The sequence below is a fragment of the Triticum aestivum genome, chromosome 4A (genome assembly GCF_018294505.1).
Source record: "Triticum aestivum cultivar Chinese Spring chromosome 4A, IWGSC CS RefSeq v2.1, whole genome shotgun sequence".
In the NCBI taxonomy this organism is placed as follows: Eukaryota; Viridiplantae; Streptophyta; class Magnoliopsida; order Poales; family Poaceae; genus Triticum; species Triticum aestivum.
The window spans coordinates 152,344,687-152,351,292 of NC_057803.1; positions in this window are offsets into that span (position 1 = coordinate 152,344,687).

Below are 6,606 nucleotides of genomic sequence, written 5' to 3' on the forward strand. Positions count from 1 at the left end.
TCTTGTAACAGCTGGGTAAGGCGGTCATACCACGCACGTGGGGCTTGTTTAAGCCCATAAAGTGCCTTATCGAGTTGATACACATGATCGGGAAAGTAGGGATCCTTGAACCCGGGGGGTTGCTTGACATAGACCAACTCATTAATAGGACCATTAAGAAAAGCACTCTTCACATCCATTTTTTGCAACTTAAAGTTGTGATGAGAAGCATAAGCAATCAACAAACGAATGGATTCAAGGAGAGCAACGGGAGCAAAGGTTTCACCATAGTCGATACCCTCGACTTGGGAGTAGCCTTGTGCCATCAATCTTGCCTTGTTGTGAATGATGGTCCCATGAGCATCTTGCTTGTTCTTAAATATCCACTTGGTTCCAATGACATTGTGGTTCCCTGTTGGCCTTGGCACCAATCTCCACACCTTGTTGTACTCGAAATTGTTGAGTTCTTCATGCATGGCATTAAGCCAATCCGGATCTTCGAGTGCTTCATATACCTTTTGGAGTTCAACACAAGAGACAAACGCGTGATGTTCACAATAGTTTGCCAATTGTCTACGAGTGCTTACCCCCTTTTGAATGCTTCCAAGTACATTCTTCATGAGATGACCCTTGGTGGAGAGCTTGGAAGCAATCTTGGCGGCATGACGCTCCAATTCCTCCTCGGTGGTGAGTTGAGGAGCGGTCACTTGATCATCTTGAGCGACGTCCTGAGCTTGTTCTTGATCTTGAACTTGCTCGGAGGAGAGAACTTGACCTTGGGCATCACTTGGTGTGTCAACACCGTCTTGAGCATGATCTTGCCCTTGATCTTGTTCATGAGGATGAGGGCCTTCACTTTGTTCTTCGGAAGCGTATGGGCCTTGGGTTGGTGATGGCTCCACTTGAGTGGAGCATTGTCCTTCTTCTTGGGCCACAAGGGGTTCCTCAATGGGTAGGATAAAACCAACACCCATTCTTCTTATGGCTTGAGGAGGAATTGCATCACCTACATCACAAGTGCCACTTTGCTCCACTTGGGAGCCGTTATTCTCATCAAACTCCACGTTACACGTATCCTCAGTAAGTCCCGTGGATTTATTGAGGACACGGTAAGCATGAGAGTTTGTAGCATAACCAACAAATATGCCCTCATAAGCTCTAGCCTCAAATTTAGACAACCGAACACCTTTCTTGAGAATGAAACACTTACACCCGAACACCCGAAAGTACTTGAGGTTGGGCTTGTTACCGGTGAGTATCTCATATGGAGTCTTGTTCAAGCCCTTGCGGAGGTAGAGCCGATTGGATGCATGACACGCGGTGTTGATGGCTTCGGCCCAAAAGTTGTATGGAGACTTGAACTCCCCCATCATGGTCCTTGCCTCATCCATCAACGTCCGGTTCTTCCTCTCCGCAACACCGTTTTGTTGAGGGGTGTAGGGTGCGGAATATTGATGCTTGATCCCCTCATCACTAAGAAACTCATCCAAGGTGTAGTTCTTGAACTCGGTGCCGTTGTCACTTCTTATTGTCAAGATCTTAGCATTGTGTTGACGTTGTGCTTCATTTGCAAAGTCAATGACGGTTTGTTGGGTCCCGCTCTTCCTCTTGAAGAAATACACCCAAGTATATCTTGAATAGTCATCCACAATCACCAAGCAATACTTACTACCTGCAAGACTATCAAAGGATGGAGGCCCAAAGAGATCCAAGTGAAGGAGCTCCAAAGGCCTCTTCGAGTAAATGATAGTCGTGGGAGGGTGAGCCTTCTCATGAAGCTTTCCTTTGATACAAGGACTGTAAGCACGATCTTTAGCGAAACTAACATTCGTTAGTCCACGGACATGGTCCCCCTTGAGAAGACTTTGCAAAGATCTCATATTGACATGGGCTAAACGGCGATGCCAAAGCCATCCCACATCAACTTTAGCCATTAGGCACGTCACGGTCTTAGTGGGTCGCTCCAAAAAGTTAATCACATACAGACCGTTCTCGACATGCCGAACAAAGGCTACTTTAAGAGTATTGCCCCACAAGAGGGCCACGGTATCAATATCAAAGAAAGTGGCAAAGCCCATGATTGCAAGTTGACAAACGGAAAGTAAATTGTATGCAAGGGACTCAACAAGCATGACCTTCTCGATCATGAGATCATGAGAGATGACAACCTTGCCAAGTCCCAATACCTTAGAAGATGAGGCATCACCCCACTTGACATTGGTGGGCATAGATGGAATCTTGTGCACGTCCACCACCAAGTCCTTGCTTCCGGTCATATGATTTGTAGCTCCACTATCGAGCAACCATGATCCCCCACCGGAAGCAAACACCTACAAGAGATCAATGCTTGGTTTTAGGTACCCATTTTGTAATGGGTCCTTTGATGTTAGTAACAAGGGTCTTAGGAACCCAAATAGACCATTCAATGTACTCATGAGGAGAACCAACAAATTTGGCATAGACATGCCCATCACTAGCACGACATAACACATAAGAAGGATTAAAGTTGCCGGCTTTGTTGGGAGGGGTGGCATTGCCCTTTTTGACACCGCCACCCTTCGCATTGTTCTTATTCTCCTTGGAAGCACTCTCTCCCTCCTTCACAAAAGTTTGCTTGAGAGGAGGAGGTCGTTTGGTCTTGTTATCCTTCTTCTTGTTCTTGGGCTTGGGTGCGAACCCAATCCCCTCCTTGGCCACAACTTCCTTTTGATTTCTCAAAAGGTCGTTTATGTTCTTCTCACCTTGTATGCATGACCAGTACAAGGCTTTCTCAAGTTTCTCCTTCAACTTAACATTCTCCTCAATAAGATGCACATGCTCACAACAAGGGTTAGTAGCATTTTCATTATCAATTAACACCATACGAGGAAATGTGGCTTTCTCCTTGATTAGCTTCACTTGGAGTTGATCATGAGACTCCTTGAGGGTAGCATGAACACCCTTCAAGACTTTGTGAGCCTTGTCGAGAATGTCAAACTCCTCTTTGAGTCTAGCAAGATCAACCCCAAGCTTTGCCTTCTCGGAGTTTAGCACACGAGAAACAACAAGAGCATGATCAAGATCTTTCTTTAATTTAGCATGATCATCATTGTGAGACTCCTCAAGAGCCAAACGAAGACCACGTTCTTCCTCAAGAGCATTGGAAAGATCCGAAATCTCATCGGCATAGTCACGACTATGCCCCTCCATCTTAGAGATGGTATCTTCGTGAGCCTCGATCATGTCATTGGCTTCACCAAGTTGTTCCAAGAGAGCAACAAAGTGCTTCTTGGATTTACCCTAGAGTTTACCCATAAAGGCCTCAAACTAATTCACCTCCACATTAGTTCCCTCATGTTCATCAATGCTATCCGTCGAAGAAGGATGATTAATGATGGTAGTTTTGATGTTGGGGGTTACCTTGTTGGTGGCTTTAGCCATGAGGCACTTGGCGGTGATGCTCTCATTGGGTGAGTCGAAGAGAGACACCCGTGGAGTCGTCGCAATGGCAACGGAGGCCATGGAAACTGACTCACCATCTTCATCATCATCATCATCCTCATTGTACTCTTCTTGTACCGCCAATGCCTTGGGAGGAGTCTTCTTGGTGAACTTGCTCTTGTTGGGGAATGACTTGGCCTTGTCCTTTCGGATGAGCTTGCCACCATTGTCTTCCCTCTTCTCATAAGGGCACTCCGCAACAAAGTGGCTTACATTGCCACAATTGAAACAAGTCATCACTCGTTGCTTGCCCTTTGCGCCACTTGAATTGTTCTTGTTGAAGTTTGGCCTTGAGTTATTCTTGCTCCAAAATTGCCTTGAAGCAAGGGCCATGTGTTCATGATAGGCATACTTTGTATCTTCGAGGTTGCTCTCCTCTTCTTCCTTTTCATCCTCTTCCTCCATACTAACCTTGGCCTTTAGAGCAAGGTTGGGTTTCTTTACTCTTTGAGAGCGAAGTACCGCATTGTCGGCGGTCTTGTCCAAGATGCTCATAGCAACGAACTCACCCAACACATCACTTGAGGACAAGGTGTGGAAGTCCAGCCTTTGACAAATGACGGAGGACATGGCTTTGTGGTAGGGCATCATTGCCTTGAGGAATTTGCGCTTGATCCAATTGTCATCCGTGTCCTTGCTTCCATGATCTCGGAGCGAGACCGCGAGTTTGGTTACCCTCCGATAGAGCTCACGAGGTTCTTCATCTTCTTTCACTACAAACTCATCGGCTTCATCTTGCACCACTTCATAGATGGAGCGTTGAATGCTTGCGCTTCCCCGGTAGAGGGAAACCACTTGGCGCCAAGCATCTTTGGCCAAGGAGTAGCCCCGGAGATGAAGAAGGTCTTCGGGTGGGATAGCTTCTTGAATGATGAAGAGAGCATTCTCATTGAATTGATTACCCACGGCTTCTCTAGGAGTGAAGTTGCTTCGGTCATGCGGATAGAAACCTTCTTCAATGATTCTCCAAAGGTTAGTGTTCACATGATTTAAATGACGCTTAAACTGATAGACCAAAGAATCAAATTCTACATTCTTCACAATCTTAGGGGCCGGGCTGGCATGATTCAAATAAGTGGAAGGGAGAGGTCCACCATAGACAAGTGGAGGTTCCACATGGGCAAAGATGTCGGTGCCACTTTTACCACTAGAAGGAAGGGCTTTCTCGCTAGTAGCTTCCCCCTTGTCGGAGGTAGCATCCGTCACCTTGTTGGCGGGATCACCCACTTTCAACGGTGCGGTGGAAAGTTTAAGCCCTTCTAAGAATTCATTAAGCATGCCTTTGACCTTGGTCGTCATGGAGGTTTTCAATGTGTCCAACGCCACATTGAACTCCTCACGAGAGACCGCGGTTCCCGCATCTCCCATAGAAGTTACCGGATTTGCACCGGAGTGCTCCTCCTCACCTTCAACAACGTCAACCATACTCTTCGGACGGTAAAGTCCTTAATAAAGAGACGAGGCTCTGATACCAATTTAAAGGATCAATATAGTTGACTAGAGGGGGGTGAATAGGCAACTAACAATTTTTAGCTTTTCTTTAACAATTTAAACTTTGCATCAAAGTAGGTTGTCTAGATGTGCAACTAAGTGAGCAACCTATATGATGCAACAATGATAAGTACACAAGCAAGCAAGAGATGTATCACAAATAAGCTTGCACAAGTAAAGGCACGAGATAACCAAGAGTGGAGCCGGTGGAGACGAGGATGTGTTACCGAAGTTCCTTCCCTTTGAAGGGAAGTACGTCTCCGTTGGACCGGTGTGGAGGCACAATGCTCCCCAAGAAGCCACTAGGGCCACCATATTCTCCTCACGCCCTCACACAATGCGAGATGCCATGATTCCACTATTGGTGCCTGAAAGTGCAACTATCCCCGGGTGGTTTTGGTAAATCCTAACAACATATAGCTCATTGAGCTAACATTATTCCAAGATTAATATTTCAGGAAAAGCTCAATGAATGGCATGGCATGGATGAGGAAAGTGGATCCCTCAAAATTCTAAGGACAAAAAGTTTGGCTCAAGCTTGAAGCTCAAGACTCTACATTTTATATTTTAGTGATCCAAGATCACATTGAGTCTATAGGAAAAGCCAATACTATCAAGGAGGGATGAGGTGTTGCTTAATGGCTTGCTTGCTCAAAATGCTTAGTGATATGCTCCAAAATCCTCAACTACCTTCCCACATCCACATATGACCTAAACCAAAAGTCAAACTCGGCCCCACCGATTCTTTCTATCCGGCGCCACCGAGTTTCAAATGTCATAGCCACTGCCACAAACCCTAGGCAAATCGGTCTCACCGATAGGGATCTTAGTCTCACCGAGATGGGATTGTAATTTCTCTGTTTCCATTCGTAACGTTTCGGTCTTACCGAGATGAGCGATCGGTCCCACCAAGATTGCAATGTAAACTCTTTGTTTCCCTTTTGTAACACTTCAGTCTCACCAAGATGAGTGATTTGGTCCCACCGAGTTTGGCAAATTGTGTGTAACGGTTAGATTTTGTGTGGAGGCTATATATACCCCTCCACCTACTCTTCATTCGTGGAGAGAGCCATCAGAACATACCTACACTTCCAATACACATTTTCTGATAGAGAACCACCTACACTTGTGTTGAGGTCAAGATATTCCATTCCAACCATATGAATCTTGATCTCTATCCTTCCCCAAGTTGCTTTCCACTAAAATCTTCTTTCCACCAAATCCAAATCTTGTGAGAGAGAGTTGAGTGTTGGGGAGACTATCATTTGAAGCACAAGAGTAAGGAGTTCATCATCAACACACCATTTGTTACTTCTTGGAAAGTGGTGTCTCCTAGATAGGCTAGGTGTCACTTGGGAGCCTCCGACAAGATTGTGGAGTTGAACCAAGGAGTTTGTAAGGGCAAGGAGATCGCCTACTTCGTGAAGATCTACTGCTAGTGAGGCAAGTCCTTCATGGGCGACGGCCGTGATGGAATAGACAAGGTTGCTTCTTCGTGGACCCTTCATGGGTGGAGCCCTCCGTGGACTCGCGCAACCGTTACCCTCCGTGGGTTGAAGTCTCCATCAACGTGGATGTACGATAGCACCACCTATCGGAACCACGACAAAAACATCCGTGTCTCCAATTGCGTTTGAATCCTCCAAACCCTTCCCT